General features: G+C 39.0%; 1 protein-coding gene across 2 annotated transcripts in view; it reads left to right on the forward strand.

Annotated features, from left to right (window-relative positions):
- The window catches only part of lingo3b (leucine rich repeat and Ig domain containing 3b), a 40,398-nt gene that overhangs the window by 3,516 nt on the left and 13,648 nt on the right, over positions 1 to 23,234 (forward strand). For both annotated transcript variants that reach the window (XM_077615713.1, XM_077615712.1), the window contains exon 3: positions 5,809 to 6,495. The gene's annotated coding sequence lies outside the window, so the exon portion shown is untranslated. The remainder of the gene's footprint in view (positions 1 to 5,808; positions 6,496 to 23,234) is intronic.

Genomic DNA, 23,234 nt, shown 5'->3' on the forward strand with positions numbered 1-23,234 from the left:
ATGTACCACTCGTGATATTGATACTAAACTGTGAAAATGAGTCTCTTTCTCTGTGGAATCAGTCTCACATCTTCATGTTCGACCGTCTTTTCATCTTCCCACCCATCTGTGGATTTAATTAACAGTAGAATGAACACCACAGACTCATTACACATGGACGGACACACCCATACTTACGGACAATGTGGAGTGTTCAACCAGCCTAGCATGCATGTTTTGGGGAAGTGGGAGGAAAGCGGAGGACCCGGAAAAATCCCACGCAGGCACGGGGAGAACATGCAAAGTTCACACAGGAAGGCTGGGACGCACAACAGATTGAACCCTCAATCTCATAACTGTGAGACGGACGTATTTATCCACTTGCTCACGGTACCACCCTTGTAATTTATCTTCCAGCATACATTTATGGAAGAGGATTAGGGCCACTGAAGTTAAAAAATAGCTGGTCAAGAGTCTGACTTTAAATTCTGTATACTGACACTCAGGATTGTAAGACACTAAAAATTGGGTAACTGGAATTTTCCAGAGAATATTATTTCATTCATTTATCCAGTAAAATCCTTAACAATTAAAAATGTTAACGATAATGCTGAAAGACCACGAGATGTCCCCATACTAGCAAAGCCATGAGGTGATATGTCACCACACAACACAAACACATGGTGCAGAAATAAGCCAAACAGTCATTGACTGATGGTTTATCTTAATCACTGCCCAATCCATTTAAACTGGGTAATCTAGCAGGGAATGATCAAATTCAAGTGCTTTTGGCATCAATCATCGTCACTCGCAGGGATTGAGTTAATGCTAAATGGTGAGAATTCAACCCCAACCCTCAGAGCTTTGAACTTTGAAGCAGATGCATACTTGTGGCATTGCGTTGCCTGCCTACATCTAGTTCAAAATTGAAAAAATAAACGCGATTCCTGGCGTATTCTAGAATCATTATTGACTTTTGTAGCGCTCATTAGAATCACTCCGTCAACATCATGAACATGTTTGTTTGCCCTTCGTTTTAACTGCAACAGCTGCCCTTTCATGACCATAATAATGATGACAGCACCGTTGTCGTTATTGTGAAACCCTGTCTATTCAACTGCCATTCAAGATTTCAGCACTGCACTTTATTTATTTTTTTCATGTACACAGTTGAACGTAGCACAAGCTATTCAGTCTTGAGTTGTTTTGGTACCTGGCTCAAAGAGGAGACAAGGAAAACAGCCCTTAGTGATTTTCTTTTCATTTGTTTTTGCACTCAAAAGACATGATACAGTAGTTTGTTCGACAAGGGAAGACAAAAGTTCAGTTACAAGTTGACGTGAAAGGTTGCATGACATGACATGATTCAGCAGAATGAAATGAACCATTGAATTTGCTTTCAGGTCACTGGAGGAGGCCCATATGTCTTCTTTTTTTGTATCTTAGGACTCAAACTATGTAGCTACAATGCTGTTTTGTAATATTCTGTTTGGGATAAAAAGCTCAAGAAAGCCATCATGTTAAAATGTCAAATTTAGCATGTTTAAATGTAAAACGTTTCCCATTTAAATTGGTATCTTGACATTTTAATCATGTTAACAGGAATGCCTGAATTTACCTTTGACAAATACATCTCATCATTGTGGAATACATAAGGACATATCAATAGTAAATTATTAAATGTACAGTCAGTAATACAGAGGTTAATAAACATGACATTTATAACATGATACAAAGACATATGCTCCCATTGAATAAAGGAATGCAAGATATTTTTTGATTATCTACAAAAAGAAATAAAAAAAATGTATGTGAGACGTTGTAAACACAGCTGAGACCAACTAGAATAGCATGAGAGTCGCGTTGGGCACATATAGGGCTATTTAAATAAAATTGATGCTCTGTACACTTAACCAATGTGTTCTAGGCATTTAACATTAAAATGATGCAACTCTGGAAGAAATGATAGCCATTGTTGATTTTTAAAGTACTCTTTCTAATATGTTACTACAGCAAAGGAAAGTACTCCTTACAAGAAAAAAAATCCCTTTCTGATTCCATTTGAGAGGCCAAAGCCTACTTTGTGGGAAATGAATGCAAAGAGCCTCTCATTCGTCTACATTATTTCAGGTAATTGTGAATGTGCTCTAAATTATGACTGATTGGGAGCACTTAAAGCAAGGACAAAAGAAGCGTAATAATGGATGGTGAACATCTTTTATGCTAGGTGAGGTCTTCCTTCCTTCCCTTTCAGTACTCTTACAAATCCCTAAAAATGATTCAGACCTCTGAAGTGTGAGGCAAATGAGCTAAAGTCAAATAATCAATTTCTCCCCTGAAAATTCTACAATCCCATCCACTTCCACTTCTCACCCGAATCACGTCGTGCTTGCTCCCCAAACCCCTTCCACTCAGCTGCTTTGTTTCTCCTATCTGGCACCCTCCTCGTTCTTAGCACATTATCCCTTTTTGATATCCTCCACGTGTGTGCCGTGGTTCCTCCCATCTGTGGCTGCGTATTTCTTTCCTTATCCTTCAATTTCACTGTCGCTTTTCTCCACCCCGACTGCCAGCCCTGCAGTCCATTCCCCTCCTGCTCACCACCCTGTTCACGTCCAGGTCTGTTTCTCATGATAAGGCACTCACTTCCTTGCACACACACACACACACATGCACAAATAATGGTACGTAATTGCTGTCATAGTTAGCATCACAGCTAACTGTTATTTCAGTCCTCTCAAGCTAATCAATGTGTTGTCTGTGTTCTGGCACACCAAATAGAAGAACCAAGGGAGTCTGAAAGAGCGAGAGAGCAAATAGAAGAGGACAAAAAAGTTATTTTCTTTAAAACACATTTAGTACAGGCTGCACAGAAAACAAATGTGCTCCTTGACAGCTCACGGTAATCTCAGCGGGAGAAAGACCGAGAGAGCGAGTGTTGGAAAAACTGCATTACACTGCTACACTCCGTCTATCCACAGCCAAGCCAATTGGAGGAATAGCAATTTCCAAGGGGAATTGCATGTGAAAACTCTGACAAATAATCCCAATGAAAGGATTGAACCCAGTCCACCTTTTGATGCATTGTAGTAGAAATTAGGCCCTCAAGTCCGCTGCACACTTTGATGTCATAGTTCCTGTTTAAGATCTACGACAGTGGCTGTCAAGAGAAATGATCCTATTTCGCTTAATTAGTCTGAAAACTATTATTTAGTGACTATAAGAATGTAATTTTCTTAATTTATCTATGCCAGGGGTGCATAGCCACTGGCAGAGATATCAACGGCAATTCTACTAGATCACATGTGTCAAAGTTGCGGCCCGGGGGCCAAATCTGGCCCACCGCAACATTTTGTGTGGCCCGGGAAAGTAAATCATGAGTGCTGACTTCTGTTTTAGGATCAAATTAAAATGAAGTGTATAGATGTATATTACATTTCCTGATTTTCTCCCTTTTAAATCAATAATTGTATTTTTTTAATAAATAGTTTTCTGTGTTTTTAGTTCAAAAATCATTTTGTAAAATCTAAAAATATTTTTTAAAAAAAGCTAAAATAAACATTGTTTTAGATCTATAAAAATTGAATATTCAGGGCTTTTAATCCAGTTCTTTTAATCCATTTATTTAAAAAAATCTAGATATTATATCTAAAATGGTCCGGCCCATGTGAAATCAAGTTGACGTTAAAGCGGCCCGCCAACCAACCTGAGTCTGACACCCCTGTACTAGATGATTGGCATTTTAAGAGTGCAATATGAGTACATATTGCAAATAGTCCATTTTTCATTTAATAAAGTATCCTTTCACATATACTAAAAGTGGACACACGTTTGCAAGCCACTGTATGCCATAGATCAGCTTTATTAGGTCTGTGACATCGTCATGTCTACAGTTACTGGATGGGACACAGTCAGGGTCATGCGAGATGTGTGGTATTTTTGTGAGTGTGACAGCGGCCAGCATACAAGTGGACTTGGCTCTTTGCCATGCGCACGTTGAGTGTCAAAATGCAAAGTTGCCAAGCACACAAATAAAGAACAAGGAGCGTGATTAGTTGCACGACACCGCTGCCGAGAGCGAGTGATGTATGAGTGCTCACATCGGATTTTCACATTCACTCGAGCGCATTTATTTTGCCGGTGGAATTAATTTGCATATTTGCTGGTGCTTAATACGAAGAAAAGCAAATTCTAAATTTGTTGCATGTTTTTTTTTGTCTTGGGTTTTTACAGATTAGATGAATCCTTGGAAATGATGTCCCAAACATTTGATATATTTCTGGAAGTTCACATACTGTGTAAAAGCGCAAATCAAATGCCATCGTATTCTGTTCTAAATGTCACTGCGGTGAATGTTGTCCCAATGGTGGAGCTTGGACAAAAGTCACTTGGCTTTAGCATGGACAGCATTAATATGAAGGGCTTCACTTTGGAAATTATTTCATGACCTTGACAGACCAAGTACATAAGATTTATATAGAACGTTCCAAAAGGAGAACTCGCAAAGTGCTTTACATAGTTCAAATACGCCAATCCAAATATTCTACATTGTCCACAGCTGTAATGGAAAAGGCTCAAATTTCATATCATGTTTTTCCAATTGAAATGCATTTGCCAGCATTTCTTGAAAATTCAGTACGTATGTTTAAAAAAAGTGTTAAGTCAACTGCTTCAGAATTTTTTGTGTGAATAAATATTTGTATTTTCCGTAATCACCATTGTGCCCAAAGTGTGCTTTGGCTTTACGTCACTAAGTCCTTTAATGAGAACTGCAGTGGTGTGTTAAGGTCAACAATTAAATCCTTCTGTACCAAATTGTGTTTGACATTTAAATCTCACTTAATTAGAAAATTGATTTTCAATCAATAATGCTGGAATCTCTTTCATCCGTTTTGAGTGGGAGGATGAAAAGTAGGCCAATGAATGTTACCTAAACTGGCGAGTGACCCGACTTATGAATTTTTCACGTTCCAATAAATTATATGCAGCATTAATTGCTTTCTTTTTCAAGTTCTGACCTTTTCTAAAAAAAATAATAATAATATCGCAGCGGTAGAGCAGTCTATCAATATTAAAAGAAGGAAAATTGCACCATACAGTGTTGAGAGGTGACAGGTTAATGACTCAATGAATCGCACATCCGGCACACGTCATCAACGTTAATGAGGTTTCAGTGTACTACAGTTGACTAATTAATGCCTTACATGAAATTGAAGAATACTCTATCTCAATTAACAACTAAAGAAAGACGCTCCTCTCCTCACATCCATTTTCTAATTACTATATAGCAGCAGCAACTGTATCTTTATCCTTCTATTAATTATCTATAACACTTGATTTTGTCAGTGTCGAAGGTAAGCTGGATTTTATGGCTTGGTTGCCAGCTCCTCACCAGGAAAAGTTGATTTTAATGCGTACTTTGTATTTCTTAATAATGGCAGTGTTTTGAATTAGGACTGTCTGGTCCAATTTTTTTCAAACTGTCACTGTGTCCAATTCTTTTTCAGGTTTCAATTGTTTAATTTATTTGTGAGCGTCAATGGATCCATTTTTTTTTTCTGTCGACATGTCCAGAGTTTTTCTAATTGTCAATTGTCCAATTGTTTTCAATCAAAAGCCTTTATTGTCATCATACACAGCTGCGTATAACGAAATTGGTGGTGCTACTCCATAAAGTGCTTTTTCCCAGTAAAAAAAACATAAATAAGTAATATAAAAATATAAAGATTCACATCTTGTTAAGGTAAATTCTAAAATATTGCAACGAACACTTCTACTTTACTGTATTGTAACGTTTGTCCCTGTTTTCTTTTTTTTCTCCTCACCTAGACTGAACATTTCGAGAGCCGCCCTCAACCATCCATCTCGGATTGGTGACTCCAAACAGCCAGAGTAGCTTCAACAGATAGGCAGTGACTGAAAGGATGAAGTTGGGGAGCGAAGCGGAGGGGAGGAGGGTTTGGGATAAAGAGTGGGTGAGAGAGAGAGAAAGAGAGGGAGGGAGAGCAATGAAAAGCATACTAAACGAGAGAGACTCTCATACCAAAGCGGGCACAGGCAGGCACCACATCATCTGACCACCACAGACCCGAGCTCAAGGAGAAACTGGAGGGCACTTTGACCTTATGGAACAATCATACCCTTCCCGTTCCCTTGAATGCTCTCTTTTCTGCCCCTGGATTCACTCTGCGGACAAAATCACCGACCAAGAGTGAAGGGGAGCCGTGTACAGACGATCTTGCCGGAGGGAGGAATTGAAGGGGGTGTGGAGGGACAGGGACAGAAAGAGCGAGAAATAGGAGGTGTGAGTGGCAGGTGCCGATGCCAGACTCCCAAAGTCAAAGTGGGAGACGCTGAGGCGTGGGGGACGGGGTGGGGGGGGAAAGCGACCTGAGGAACGCGACACGTGTGCAGCGGTATTTTGGAAGCCGAGAGAGACGGACGACCAGAAAAGAAATTCGTCTAACGTGCAGCTGGGCAGATGAGGAGGCATCGGGGACCATCGTTCAGTCCTGGGTATGAGCATACATACACGTTCTATTTATTTATTTATTTTACTGTTGTTTATGTACACCTGCATGCGCCATTGAGAGATATTTTGACCTCTGCTATGTAGCTTAATGTGGCAACAAAAATAGAATTTGACAGGGATCAAAAATTTGTAGATGTGTGTGTGTGTGTGTTTGTGAGCATGCATTTTCATGGCTGACAAATATCCATGCTGACAAGGCTTTACCTTAAATTGGGGATGGAAAACTTTTTTTTTTCAGCCAGGGCAATGTACAGAAATATTGAAGACATTTCTAAATAAGGTAGGTCTGGGGTCACCAACCGAAAGGGCCGAATATGGGTGCATCTTCATTTTGTCCAAAAGTACAAGAGTTCTATCATTTCAGAGAGTAAAAGTCATACATCATATCAAATTATGATACGCAGATGGAGCTGTCATTAGGCCGCTCCCGGTATGCAATAAGTCAATTCATTTTCTCAGCTGCGATTTATCGCTGAATGTGTGCGCATTGTACACGTGTTGTTAAAATTTAGCCAATCAATTGCTTTTGGAACTCCAGTTCCTTCCGTATGTTTATTGGTCATCAACACAAAGTAGAGATAAACTTCAGATATACAAAATTAAAAAAACACATTGTACAGTGTCCCAATATCCTAACTATTTGAGACACTTATTTACGTATTCATCATCTTTAAACCATAATAATCTAAATGACCAGAAAACAAAGGCTTGAAAAATGTTATTCCATCTAATGAGTGGATAAAATGTTTCAGTACTGAAATGACTGGCACAAATGACTCAACATATAGCATGACACTTCGTGGTGACCAACGACTTGGTCGTGTTCACAAATCCGTCTTTTTAATGAATGGGAGATTGAGATTTCCAAGAAATGTGTAGAATACGATAACGGATTAATAAGCCATTCACATTTTATGTAAAATATGTGCCTTGCCACAATATAGCTTGAGGAACTGTGTAAATGACCCTCTAATTATGCTGCCTTATTTAACATAATGCAGACGTTACTGTCTCGGCATTACTTAAGTTACAGCATTATTGGAGTTACCCGAGCGCATAACTTGTGTGACTGCAGCTGCAGGCGTGCAGTCACAGTTGTACAGTATACGTATGCATAACGTGTATAGCTTCCATTTGCAAGGCCACATGCATTAACTTGAAATGCACTGCTATCTACAATTGAAGTGCCATGGTGGCCAAATTGTGACTTTTGGGAAAAGTGCAATGCATTGGCAAACATCTATTTGGTCATTTTTCTTCCCATAAAATGTCACAATTGATGTGCTTAAAATAAGCTTAGTATACTTTTTGTACTTTTTCTTGAACAGCACAAGCAACACCCTGGCAGCCCGCCAGGCTCATAAAGCTCTGGGCCCCATGGTAGATTTGGCATATTACAATTTACAACACTGTAAAAGAGAAAACAGATCAATAACCCTCCTGCTGATGTTGCTACTCTTATATTATTAATAAATTGAACTCATTGATTGCCATTGAAGGTGATAGATGTCCAATTCATTTTGAATGGGAGAGACTGGGCAGATGGTTCGAGTGGAACGAGCTGTGCTTCCAATTACAGACTGTCACCTCGCTTTCTTCACTCCTGTTCCCCACTTTCACCCTTTTGCCAGGTGATTACCTGAACTGTACAGAATCCCCTCACCCTTTTTAACCATTAACAAAAGAATGGATTAGAATTTCACGGCCATTTTCCCTCGTTAAACCCGAGTGAAGCACGATCTCGGTGCAGCCACTTCATCTTTTAATGCGCACTAAATTCTGAGAACATATGCAAATACTGGAGCAGCTGAATAGTCAGTGCTTCATATCATGCGATCAGCTCATTATTTCCCGTTCCTCGTTAAATTGTGTGTGGTTTTGACTTCGTCATTGTTGCCAGTTTTCCCCCCTTATCTCAGTGAGCTCAAAACAACAGCAACAACAAAAAAGCTCAGAGTTGATAAGTAGACCACCCACCACTTCAGCAGCATACGCCGGATTTGAAAGGAAAAAAAAAGACTTGTTACAGCGCCTTGCTATGTTGTCTTTATAACTTATTTCCTCTGCTTATCTTTTCTCATATATATGCTCCTACCTGGAAAATGACATCATCTCATCTGCCGCTTAAGCCCGAATGAAATACTAGCGTGAAAAAGACAAGGAGGAAAGTGCAGGTGTGCTTGTACTAGCTCAAGGATAAAAGCGAGAAAAACACGAGAGAATGTATCGGCAGTGTTGCTGATGAAATAAAATCAGATTATCAAGTCAATAATGGAGAAGATGACAGGCTAGAATGCAATATACACTTGTTTGACATGGAACTAGTATTGGAAATCCAATTCTAGAGTCAGAGATTGGAAACTCGGTGGTGTGACTTGGCTCGAGTCCAATTTAGTGTAAATCAACAATTTTAGGGTTTGGCATTCAGCTAAAGTGTATTACGTAAAAACACAATTTGACTTGGAATTCATTATTTTCTAATATAGCGTACACTGCCGTTTTCCCCAATGCTCTAAAAGCCATTGCACAGAATAGCATTGCATTTTTCATTCATAAGTGGCTTAACATATAATGAGGTTGTGCTGTAACGAGAAGCACCTGACAGAAATCCACTGATTTCACTTGTAGGACACCAGCTTGGTAAAAAAAGGTGTCTTCATTATGGGTTGCAAAGAAAACCTGCACCCACTACAGCCCTTTGCGAAATAGTTTGCCAATCCCTGCAATAGTAGAATCAGTCATACGATGACAAGTAATGAGTTGATAATGCTTAACGTTATGTCATTGCATCCTGGCTCCTCAAAGCGTATGCAATTACCCCTCACTTTTAATGACTGAGAGAAACAAGAACAAGCTAGAATAACAAAGGCAGTATGGGGGACATTTACTTTTGTTGATTTTGTAACACATACAATGCAAAACGCCTGTGGTGGTGTTTATCTAGTACATAACTTTATAGTAAATATTGGTTTACGCAACCGCTGCCACCAGTGGGACTCCATGATGTATTTATGTACACAGGAATCGTGATCTCATTCTCAACTTTGTGGCCCTCCCTAAATCAATTCAAGTAGATTATTGACAGATATTGAAGTGACTGCTGGTAAAACTGCACCAAAGCTCTGTGGAAGGCAATGCACATTTTCACCCGGTCAATCATTTGTGGCAGTTCTATCCATGAAAAAAACAAATTGACTTGTCTCCCACTGATGTTGATAAAAGGGAAATCTGTTTCAATTGGGCAGAATATGATTTCTTGATACATTTCCTTTTGTCTTTCCCAGTGGACTGGAAACCAGAGATTTGAAGTATAGAAATCTGTGTGCTTAGAAATGAGCTTCTACTCTAGTTTAATGATTTGCTGTGCAGTGACTCGACTTGATTGGCAAAATGACAGAGAATGCGTGGAAGTGATGAAGAAGCTCTCCAACGGAATGTCCCTTCATGTGTACCCACCCGTCGAAAACGTTTTGACCTTGCCAGATGCGCCACAGAGGGAATTGTATTTGTCCTGTAGAAAGATTGCTCCTATTAGATTGCTGGATGGTGACGAGGGTTCATGCATGGAGAAGGGCAAAGACGCACACGTAGGCTAGATGCATACCAAATGAACCAGTGGAGAATTGGCTACACATGACCTTGCTCTGGCGGCTGAGGCCACACACTGAATTGGATTTAATGATCTTCTTTCCAGGATCGTTAAGCAACATTCCAGGCAATTGAGTGTCCCACTTCCCCTTAGCGTGTACCAACGCATTAAGGCAGTTACCTCTTCTTATATGCGTTCCGGCATCCGATATTGTCATATTATGCGAAGTACAGGGCAGTCCATATCATAGACGTGTTGGAAGGGCTGATCTTGGTAGCGCAACCTCCTCACCTGGTCTTGGCTTTTCTTGATTTCATTCCCTCCGTCACAGTAGAGCGCAGTGTTTTGCGCCCTCTTGCCCTTTTCACTTTGCTTACTTTAATTTTCTTTTCACTGGGTATTTTCTCAGACGTGACCCCGGGTCTGCAGGATCTAAATAGCTTCGGCTGATTCACTTTCTCTTCCCTTGTGGCTGCTTGACTCGGCTTGGAAAGTTTCTCATGCCCCCGACTGTTAATGAATTTGAATCCAGCATGAATGTTTAAATTCCATTTTAAATGGGTGGATGCTTTCTTTTAAATTAAGAATCTTGCTTGTGCGCAGAGCTTTGTTCATTCTATTAGATATGTCAGGGTTATTGAGGCTAAAATAAATGTGGGCTAGAAAAAGGTGTCTTCTGGTTGCACGAACATTGAGAGAACAGTTTGTGTCTTTGGAGAAAAAAAAGCACAACATGAGAGGTTGCCATGGACAAATGTTCCTGCTTGTCAGATTTTATTTTTTTCACGATAAGCAAGGAGGCAGCAACTGAACTCATTGAGGGTGTTAGATGTCCAATCCATTTGAACTAGGAGCTCCGACAGAAATTGTACAAATGCGTGAAATAAATAAATAAATTTTAAAAACACTAATTAAAAAAAAAAAAATTAATGGAAAATAATTGTTTGCCTCCTAGTCAAAAAGGATTGGACATACTATATCACCGTTAATGTTTTTTTTTTTAAAATATAGATTGTACTAAGAAAATGAGTGGTATGAAATGAATGGTAGTAAATTAGGTTTATTATGGTACCTACTGCACAGTATCCAACAAATTGTTACATTCATGAGCTCATGGCATGCTTTTAAAGCTTTGTTTTTTTTGTTTTTACCATTAAGAACAGCCTGTACCAGATATTTTATTGACCTTCATACTGACCTTGAAATGGTGCGGCTCTACAGCAGGCAACGTCCACTCCCTCAGCTTTTCATTCCAATTACGCAGTGAAATTTCACTTGTGTTGTATCAACAATCCGTTCAGAAATTCCATTATCAGTCATTAAACACATGAAACGGAATTTCTAATTAGATGCATGCTGTTTTGGGACCCGAGTGTCTGTCGCACATGCCTCATCGTGCCGCTGTAGTGAAAGCGGGAATGGAGTTGTCTTTGATGTCAGGCCGAGACGCCGGCGTCTGCTTGCGTGCGTTTGATGATTAAACGTGAACGTAACGAGATGTCACTACAGCAACGCCATTTGGATTCCTCTGGACTCCAATGTATTTTCCCATTCGTACAATCTTGTCATTTGTCGAGTTACTACGCTTGTCTGTAGTGTTGTTCTTTTTACGTAAAGAGAATCGTTGAATTTGTCTAAAAGGAAATTTAGCACAGAGTAAGACAAGCAAGTCACAAAAAAAGTCATGCTAATAGAAATTGGAAAATCCATTTCTTTCAGAAACTATTTGAAACAAAATCTGTCAAGTTACATTTACCAATGGATGTCAAATGGGGGCTGCAAAATATTGAAAAGAAAATCATCTTAATTCATGCATGAAATGGTTCATGTCAATTATTTTGTATTCCAAGTACCGAAATCAAATTATGATTTGACGATGCCCTTGCAGAAAATCTTCCCCGGCTTCACTTTTTAAATGCTTGCGCGCTCCTTTGTTTGTTTGTGTAGCTAATTTACCTAATACCATCTGCAGAGCCAAACCTTAGGGTAGGAGAGAACATTATTCATTAAATCTATCCACATGACTTTTGGCCAAGAGCCCTATATTGAAGCACCATTTTGTGTGTGCGTCAGCGTCTGCAAGTGCGCTTGTGATTTAGTCACATCGGGTCAATCAGTCTCACATAAGCTCACTCTTCTCCTCGTCGGCCCTTGATGCGCGATTCTCAGTAGATGAACAGCTGCGGGATCCATAAGGACTCTGTTAATGGATGCTGTTTTTCTATTGATTTCTCTTCTGATCCCACTGCTTTGTTCAGATAGAAGACCCAAAACTGTTTTCCTAGGCCTCAACTCAAGATGGAGTGGAGCATTTTAAAGATACAAATTTTGTTCTTGTCACTGTCCGCCGGTCCAAGTTCAAATTCATTTTTTTGCGGCTCTGTCTGCAGTACCATCCTTGGCCACCCGTGGCACTATAATACAGTCACGCAGAAGTAAATGAAGAAGAGTTTCAAAAGTACTGTAGGGCATTTGTGTCAAAGTGGCGGCCAAATTTGGCCCGGCGCATCATTTTGTGTGGCCCGGTAAATCATGAGTGCCGACTTTCTGTTTTAGGATCAAATTAAAATGAAGAGTATAGATGTATATTATATTTCCTGATTTTCCCCCTTTTAAATCAATAATTGTAATTTTGTAATATTTTTTTTCGGTTTTTAGTTAAAAAAACATTTTGTAAAATCTAAAAATATCTTTAAAAAAGATAAAATAAACATTGTTTTAGATCTATAAAAAATGAATATTCAGGCCTTTTAATCCATTTATATTAAAACAATCTAAATATTATATTTAAAATGGTCCGGCCCACGTGAAATCGAGTTGACGTTAATGCAGCCCGGGAACCAACCCGAGTCTGACACCCTTGCTGTAGGGGAATGTAATCGGCTTATTCTTGGAGTTGTTTGATGTACCCTCTTTGCTCAACAACCTAAGTTAGATCACCCCCTTGATGCTATTAGTCAGCACATTGATATTTTGCAGTATTTGTTAGCATTTGGCTCATCTCGCTCCCAGTCAAAATAGATTGGATGTCTTGCATTTTTCAATGGTAGCCATGAAGTGCCGTCCAATGAAAAATTTTCATGGCTGATGTAGTTTAGAATTAAAGAAATGGTTCCAATAAAAATAAATAGAATGAATTTACCATGTCTTTTCCATTTTGATTCTGCAGCCTTTTTTCCTATTGGAAATCTTTCATAATGCTAGTATTTTTGGGTCAATGTAGAAGTCCAGATTTCTGTAATGTCCTTAAGCAATGGCCTCTGTTCGACACAGACACTCACACACATATTTTGCTCCAAGGGAGTGCAGATTCATACATTATTTCTCCTTCACTGCCACACAAACAGGCGTGCACAAGCCTGGGGACGGTCCAAGCACCCCCCAACGCAAACCACATTGACACAAGCACACACACGTGTCACACTCCCTGCAGAACCGCAACCATGTGAAAATCTCTTGGGAGGGCGAGCGCATATGTGTGGCTCTGTCCTTTCTGTATGTCAAATACTGTATAATAAAAGAGCCAATTATTAGGTCACAGGTTAAACACACACCTGTACCTGTTTGAGAAGGTCAGCCATGTCTTTCAAATGAAATCCTTTCGTTCTAATCTAGCACGCTCATTTATACGCTGAGTTTTTAAAGTAGTAGTGCCTTGTTCAAACACCTATAAAGACTGTACTCTTTCTTTTATATTCCTTTTTGCCATTTGCGCCTCTGTTATTGATTCCATACTACTCAAGTCTTGCACAAAGTATGTCGAACCTTTGGCCTCATTCAATTTCAGTATCCGTGGCAACCAGTTTTTTTGCACACACGCTAAGTTTGATGCTGCAGCTATGCCTTTATGTTGTGAAGGATTTAAAGGGGCTCTATGGCACTGTCACTTATTTTGGAATATACTTGCTTTTAAAAATAAACGTATAAAAATTCGCCCCAAAAGACTCGCACAATGTAAAAGTCAGTGACAGAATAGATCATCATTTTTCACAATAGAAGACCGTTGAACTTTTTCACGCAACAATAACTTTAATAGCTCGGAAAAAAATCTGTTCTTGATCGCTGTTATGTGAGCAACTGGGATGTCTGCCATTTAATGATCATGTTTCAGTCAAAATATCTAATTCTTGAAATAAATCAAATCAAAATCAAAAGCCTTTATTGTCATCATACACAGCTGCGTATTACGAAATTGGTGGTGCTACTCCACAAAGTGCGTTTTCCCAGTAAAAAAACCCAAATAGTAATATAAAAGTATAAAAAGTCAAATCCCGGCTAGGTGAATTCTAAAATATTGCACAGTCTAAGATATTGCACATTGTTATTGCACACCCCGAAGTTATTGCACAGAAGGGATTGTGTGTCGTGCTAACGCAAGTTCGCATTCGGATCCAAGATGGCGGCGCGCACGGGTGCAGCGGCTCTATGCTCTCCAGAAATAACGTTAAAGCTGTTACTACCACAGTAGGAAGGGGGTGATCCGTTTCTTTAGTTCCAGTGTTTAAGTCGTAATATGAGAAAGTTTCTGTGGGAAAAGATGTTAAAAAAGAAATGGAAAAAGTTCATTTTAGTGCAGATCTGACTCATCTATCACCGTAAAAGGCAGCCAATTCTGTTAAAAAATAGTTTCGAGGGCCAATAACAGAACAGAATTTAATCAAGGAAAAAAACAATAAAAAATGTAATCAGAATGTGATGCTACGCAGTCATTTGTCTTTACGAAATTAAAGGGATTCTGTAGTATTTGAGTAATTACACAATACTTAAACCTCTTTTGTTTGGTGTTTCAGTATTACTCAATTCACGATGACAAAAGTTGGTGTCATATTTGAAGAACTATAAGTGAGAAAGTCTCTCATTTCTTGTAAGACAAAGAATAGGAAAAGTCAATTAGGAATAGCTTTAAAAGTTTGTTTTGGTCCCTGACTGGTGAGTCAATTGCAGATTCATAACTCCCCTTTCATGCTCAAGTGTCCCAGTAGATCCAGTGTCACGCTGTTGAGCCTTCCCATCTCGAGCGGAGCGCTCACCTCTTCTCCTTCACTATTATTCTTTTCTCCATTTCAACATTGATTCATGAATTTATTATGCGAATCAAAATAGAGCAATGACTCTCTGTCCTCTTTGCCCGCATGTCATTGGTCCATCATGAATAATTCAACCACTGTGTTTGAAAATTAGGATCAGGGAGAAAATGGAATTATTTTGGAGACACTCTATTCAGGCTATTTTCAATTTGCGCTGCCTTTTTCTTGCCTCTCCACTCTTACTTTGGATTCTCCCAACCGTATCACTTGAAGAGAGAACAGATTTTTCACCGTCTCGTCCTTGGGAAGGAAGGACTGCATACTGACAAGATGGGAAGAGATGAAGCCAGTTCCTTCCTTTTGCTTGCTCTTCTCTATCTCTATATTTGGGATATGTAGGTTTTCATTTACGCCTGATGTTCACGCATCTGCGCTCTCCGCGGCATTTCTCTTTAAAGACTTGCGCCTCTCCCACTGCAAGTCCCCAAGGTTGTTCTGTTGATTACGAATGCCGTTTTGCAGATCTCCACTGAATAGTTTTGAGCACACAAAATGGAGTAGACAGTTTTTCACATTTATACTATAAATATAACAATCTAACTAATTTGGAAAATGCCATGTCTTTCCGCTGTGGTAGAAAAAGAACATACCAGGAAAAAAATGCAAGTACTTGAAGACTAAATAACTTGCTTGACATCTTTGTAAAGACAATAAACTGCACATTGAAGAGAGAAAGCTATAATTTTATTTAGAAATGAACGCTTATGAAATTTTCCATTAGGTATGGGTAGTTGAATATTTGGTGGCTTTACGTAGTGGCTCTTATTTTGTTCAAATAACTGTTTTCCTATCTTGGCATAATCACTGATCACATCCCAGTTTTGACAAGGTTCTGGATTGGTGTTTGAATTTTAAACTGTGGCTTTTGTTTTTCAATTTCCAATTGAACTTGTGACTGACAAAGCAAAGCAGAGAAAAAGACAAGAAAATCCAACTATTTGGTGATTCAGTGCATCCTGCTTTCCGGCCTGACAACGGCAAAGTATTGCTGATCCATTTGATGTCATTTTCGTGTCAAGATGTCAAAATGTGAACACAATTCTGTTTCAATTTGACAAGGCTTTAAAGCAGAGGGGTTTCATTGGGGAAAATGGCAAGCTGAGCAAGTATTAGAACACGGAACAGATTCAGTCAAAAGTTTGAGGCAGTCAAATAAAGTTCATATGAGAAATTCAAGCTTTTTAGGTTCCAACCTGAAATTTCACCCTGTTTCCCAAGTAGCAATGTAAAGTGTACATCTTAATAGCAATTACATTTTAAGGTCCACTCCACTGGTATTGCTGTAAATTATTTCATTAGAGACCAAGAACGAACATTATAGATGATGTTAGTAACGACAAAATAGCGAACAAGAGGCTGAAAATCCACCTGTTGACGTAACATGTTAACTTTTATTCAGATAGCCTCAACAAAACAACGTGTTTACCAAACTTTCGATCCCAGTTCAATTCACTACAAAATATGTCGTCCAGAAAATATGGTTCGGTCCATATTCAAACATAGACACGGATTCCCAAAGAATCTGACCCAGTTATTGTGCGTCAGGTCACTGGACGGTCACTCGCCCATTTGTCCATTTTTTCTTGCGTAACATAAACAGCACAGTATACACACACAAAGATACATATGCACACTCGGATGATTATTCTCCACCTCCTGGGGCACCAACGGAACTTTTCAGCCGTGACCTCGCTAAGGGGCAAAGAGCAAGCACGATAAACATTAGCGGGAACAAAAATGAGAGCAAGAGAAAGTCCTTGAATTTTTTTACTGGGTATATATACCCTGGGGAGAACTTCCATCATTGCTCTTTGTCTTCAATAGTGGAGCATCGCTAACTCCTTCCGGAGCTGGAGGACCCTGCGGTTCAAATATTCTCCCAGGGATGCTCGTCTGCCAACTTTTTAAGACAAAGTCATTTTGATAAATCAGTGGCAAAGCAGTTCTCATATCTTGGTTCAAGTCGTTCCTACAGCTAGCTCCAATTTTTTCAGAGCAGAGTCTGTACCAGAGGATAAATGTCACTGTCTGCTATCATTTCTCTAATCAGTGCTCCAGCTACATCGTCCTCTGACAATTTGCTATTACGGAGCAGCGCGGTGACCTCGTGGTTTGTAGGTTTGCCGCACAGTTTTAGACTTTGGGGTAGGAATTTTAACTGGCACATTCCTTTGCATGTTCTCTTTTTTTGCTCACTTTAATTACCAATTCCGACCCTGAAATTTAAGAAACAAATCAACAACCTTCTTACTGTTCTAACGGCTTTAACGTTTTTGGTTCATTCTCTCATTGGCTACCACTGATCATAATAGACATTCAATTCATTTGGCTAGCAGTTCAATTTCGCTGCCATCCCTCCCTGTCAAAACGGTCTTTTGCCGAGACATAATCATCCAATGCCTGCCATTCCAGTTCAAATGGATTAGATGCCTATCGCTGTCAATGGCCCCCGCCAAGCATAGGAGAGGCGGTCAAAGATTGGTAGCGCAGCCCCAGGAAAGTGGAAGTGGCCTCTAATGTCATTCGAGATAGCTTGAAGTTGTGGACATGGATTAGCTAATCGTTTCTGTCACCGAGCCGTTCCACTTTAGAGCCGTGATAACATCACCAGACAGCTGTCAGTCATAAATGGAACCCTAGCAATGCCAGGCCGACCGTTTATCACCCAAAGCTCTCACCACGCTCTCTCACTCGCTCATCCTACATTTAATCACTCCATCTTACCCCTCCCACCCCCCATGTCCCCCCATTTACCTCCTGGCTTCTGCAGCAACTGTGATTTTATTTTTCGCTGACCTTTTCCTCCCCGGAGATCCTTACTGCCTTCTTCTCCTCGTCAGTGATCAGTTTCTCTTCACAGTGCCACTGTGTTTACAAAGCATTCACACCCAAATACTACTCGCTTGAAATGTGAGTGTCTGTATCCACATGTTTGTGAAGGGTTCTTACTTTGTCCTCTGGGATTTCTGCTGTGAAGAGAATTCAGGAAATTTGATCTCCTCTATATACAGCACGATGAATGTATTGCTACACGCACACACATTTAGATAAGCCAGTAGTATGTGGGTGCAAATGATGATGTTTCAGTTCCGTTGACACTAAATGATTTCATAAACAAGCTGATTTGAAATGCAACCGTTTTGAGGTACAAGCGTCATCTTGAAACAATTTACACAATTATACTTCTATGATAACTGGTCCATACAGCAATAATTTTGCAAAATATACGCTTGCGTGGAAAGACAATGGTTCAGTATTTATCCGAAGAATGTCAGATTTCTGCAGCTCTTGTTGAAAGTATCTGTATTTTATTCACAAAGTGATATTTGCAGACATCTGGATTTTCTTTGGGAAATAATGATGTGGTTACATAACAGTAGGCAAATGTTATTTATACTTTATATGAACTGATTAGTCGATTGAATGCAAAAATAATAAGCAGTAATTCATCCATTGTGAAAACCGCTAAATTTGCGCTCACAGACACTGTATGCTATCTGGGGATTAGAATAATATGATGTGATTCAGATATTGAACACCTTGAATTGAGGCCATTGAAGTCCTCAATTTATGGAGGTTTACAGTTTTACTTTGATCATCTCAGTTGAAGGAAATAAAATCAGATGTTTGTCCTCATTCTAAAGTCAGTTGTTGGGTTGGGTTGGATGATAGATGAGGTGTCTTGCAGCTCCAAAAAAGACTAAACCACCTCCTGCCTCATTATGCTTACAAAGGTTGAGACAGGTTGTGAATGGGGGGCGCTTCCTGTCTGAAAGCTAATGAGGGTCCTCAGCAAGAGGCCAGCCATTGAGAAGTGAAATCACGTTAAAATCACGACATCACAGATTGTCATAACCACCGTAAATGCAACTGGCCCATTTCGACCTTGCCCAAATGCGTATTTTCACGGTCCGCTTAGAGTGAGAACAAAAGATATTCATAAAATATTCTTGCTCACTAGATAGGTAAAAGCAAAGCATCGCCTTGAGACGCCAAAGCGGATAAAAGGAATCGTGTTGAGCAAACATCTGCCTGTCGGCTGATGGAAAAGAGACAGAGAATGAGTCACTAATGATGGACGGAGGTCAGAGCTATTCTGCAGTTTGACAATTTAATGATGCAAATTAAGCCTGACCCTCATTCTGCTGCAATGGGAGGGACCTAGAAATCCTTGGCAACAGCCTGAAGCTTAAAGTAAAACTCCGGCGGAGAACATTTGGTGCGCTAAGTCTTGCAATTTATTGGGAAAGACGCAAGAAGAGAATTAGAATAAAGAAGGAACGCATAGTTTATTTGCATTGCTTGACTTGTATGTGCTGTAAATATAGAAATGGTCCCGTGACAAGTAAAAAAAGCACATGGAAAAAGATGAGCTGGGGTGAAATGGAGGGGAGGGTTGCAGTGTGAGAGCTTTCACGCTCTTTGAAGAACAGCATGGTGCCAGATTCAGAAATGTATGACGACGACGTTCATATGGCTTTGACCCAAATGCAAAGAAGATCGACCGTCGAAAAAAATCTTTCCCTAAAAATGAATTGGAACGAACAAGCTAGCTATCTCCACTAACCCTTACACGTGCGTGAGATAAGCATACGTGGCAGGGATGTCATAGGCAGTAATTGCACTCCTTCACGGATAATCGTGACCTTCTTAGCCCGGCTGCTCATTGGCTCACCGGTTCTCTGATACTACTGGGGCGACCAATGGGAGCTGTCGCTAGCCGCTACGAATCTGGGAATGAAGAGACCCGATCACCAGAAAGGTAAAAGAAGATAAATAGAGGGATGATGGTGCGCGGGGAAATGGAGGGTGACAAGGAGGGATGGGGAAAGGGGCTGAATCCTTTTGTACTGAGGAGACAAAAGGCCTCAGCTCTATGTTATCGCCACTGCGAGATTGCGCTTGCACAACCGCAGGAGCCCGTCCGTACGTGATAGTGTCTATGTTGCTTTATTGCTTTATTTGGCATTTTTAGTCTTATTTGGTCAATGTAATTCCGGGTCGATGTGTTGTCATCAGAGTGTTTGCTGTGGTTGTTAGTAAAAGAAGACTCAAATTTATATATTATATATATATATATATATATATATATATATATTATATATATATATATATATATATATATATATATATATTATATATATATATATATATATATATATATATATATATATATATATATATAATATATATATTATATATTATATATATATATATATATATATATATTATATATTATATATATATATATATATATATATATATGGATGTGTAATGCAATAAATGGAAGCCAAATAGTTCACATATATCATTAATATACCAAGATACATTGACGTGATAAAAACTGACAATTTAGCACAAATTTAGCATACCATGGTCAATTTAATTACTTAATTCCACATTATAACATAGTAAAGTGCACATTTAACATTTTGATACATCTTGCATTTCAATATGATTTTTAAAAATTCAATAACATTAGCATTATAATATTAAAAAAGTTCTGATTCTAATATAATAAACCTTGCGTTATATCATTTGGTAGATGTCATGTCATAACAAACATGTAATCACTAGATTTAAATGTCCTGCTATTGTTCATGGAACATATCATTATTTTTCTCCCATAGCGAGCAAGATTTTCAGACACATGAAGTACATAATTAACGAGCCATCTCAATCCACACCAGTAATAAGGCCAATGATATCCCAAGGGTGAAACTAATGCAATGCACGTCATATTGTGTGTCATTCAAAATGCTTGCTGTCTGCTTGAGTTAACTTTTTCAAAAAAAAATCCTTTGTCGATGGGTCACTTTTGATTAAATATTGAACATATAAATAAAACTTGTGCTTTTTTTGTTAGCTCTTTACACTGGCTTAGAGTGTGATAATTGCTTTACTTCTCTTGCTCATGTGACTGCACAATCGATGACGCCCAATCATTTCCCACAATGCTTCTGTAGTGTGAGTCCATTTCTCTGAGCACAATTTGGTGTCATGTAGCACCTTTAATGACTTGTAAAAATTGGATGTGGCAACCACTTGGCATGCAGTCCAGCTTGTGATCTATGGAGCAAGCATTTGATCATTCCTTGAAACACTAAGGTGAATACATCACATGGACAGTAGTACTACTCGGAAAATTAGAATATCCTGTCAGATCAGCAGTCTTGCCCGTGTCTAAACTCATCTAAGCCAACCTAAGATGATATTCTTAAAGGCTCAAGACTCTTTTATGGGTGTCTTGAGTTACTCACGTACCAAAACTGAAGCTTCCCTCCGTAATCTCAATTTCATGAGTGGGTTTGTAGTATAAATAAACTGAAAATCTTAATCCAACGAGGAACTGCTTATGTCAATATGGTGCAGTGGCTCAATAAAATGGATTGGTTTCATTTTGTTCGGTTAAATTGCCAAAATAAAACTACTCTCAGCTGAGCTTCTCGTCAGAGATTGGAACTCATGCAATACAAACCCGCTATTAAATTTTCATTTCGTTGACAAAGCTGTTAAGTCAGTTAAAGTCTATATTTACGGTGCTCGTTATCAAATTTCCATCTCATTGTTTATCAAGCTGGACTTCTGTCTCTACCGATCTTGGCGGTCCATTGACAAAGCTCGTGCGACGTATACGTACGGCATCAAAACAAACCTAAATTTAGTGATAATGTGTGGGTGACTTGAGAAAACTAATCTGCTCCCCTTTTTAGCCGGCGCTATGCCAATAATGTCTGCCAACTAAGCCAAAGAGACGGCATCACCCGGAGATTTATGAACTGCGCACCCATCAACCTTGGGGTCACGAGACGTGATTAGCATGGGAAAATGTGATGTCACATGGTAGAAATAGCGTGTGTGGATTATGGCTGAGATTTAAAGTCTGAGCAGGTCAATGGAAAACCAAAGAACCTAACACCTGAGGGGGAGGGCATTAGGTTCCATGCATGGTTTCCTTTCTAATGAGCTACGTTTAAAGCTGTTGACATTTTTATTTCTTTTGGGAGCTTCAAGCGCTAGCTAAAAAAAGAAATGGGGTCTAAATATTGTATTTACAGATGCTGGATAAATTCAGAGATGTCAGTAAGTTACTGTGATTTTCTTTTTATATAACTTAATGGTGGCGATCATGTTCTTCATGTAGTCTTCCCAGTCAAAATTAATTGGATGTCTTCTATGCAGCATTTTCAATACAACATTCAAGTCATTGAAAACAATCAACTGCACATACGTATATAATTGAACATCATGAGAGAAAGAGTATAGTTTAATAATTCTGCATTATTTCAGACAGATGTTCGTCTTCATAGTAAGCTTTGAACTCATTAACTACTATTGACAGAGATGGACATCCAATCCATTTGAATTGGAATGAATGATCAAAAGTTAATAGTTAAAAGAATGAATTTTTCAAAATGGCGTGATCAAGCCTAATTTCCGAAAAAACGGGTGATCGGATCGGGACATCCTCAGTATTTACAGATATTGTATGAACAGAGTTGTCAGTCATTTGTTGTGAATATAAATTTTTTTGGAGGCTAATACGCAAACGAAAATATTTCTATCTCCAGACTATCAATACTATGCCATAGATCAGGGGTGTCAGACTCGGGTTGGTTTGCGGGCCGCTTTAACGTCAACTTGATTTCATGTGGGTCGGACCATTTTAGATATAATATTTAGATTTTTTTTATAAATGGATTAAAAGAACTGGATTAAAAGCCCTGAATATTCATTTTTTATAGATCTAAAACAATGTTTATTTTAGCTTTTTTTAAATATATTTTTAGATTTTACAAAATGATTTTTGAACTAAAAACGCAGAAAAAAATAATTAGAAAAATACAATGATTGATTTAAAAGGGGGAAAAATAGGAAATTTAATATACATCTATACTCTTCATTTTAATTTGATCCTAAAACAGAAAGTTGGCACTCATGATTTACTTTCCCGGGCCACACAAAATGATGCGGCGGGCCAGATTTGGCCCCTGGGCCGCCACTTTGACACAGGTGCCCTAGATGATCATTCATTCCAATTCAAATG

The sequence above is a fragment of the Stigmatopora argus genome, chromosome 12 (assembly GCF_051989625.1).
Source record: "Stigmatopora argus isolate UIUO_Sarg chromosome 12, RoL_Sarg_1.0, whole genome shotgun sequence".
Taxonomy (NCBI): Eukaryota; Metazoa; Chordata; class Actinopteri; order Syngnathiformes; family Syngnathidae; genus Stigmatopora; species Stigmatopora argus.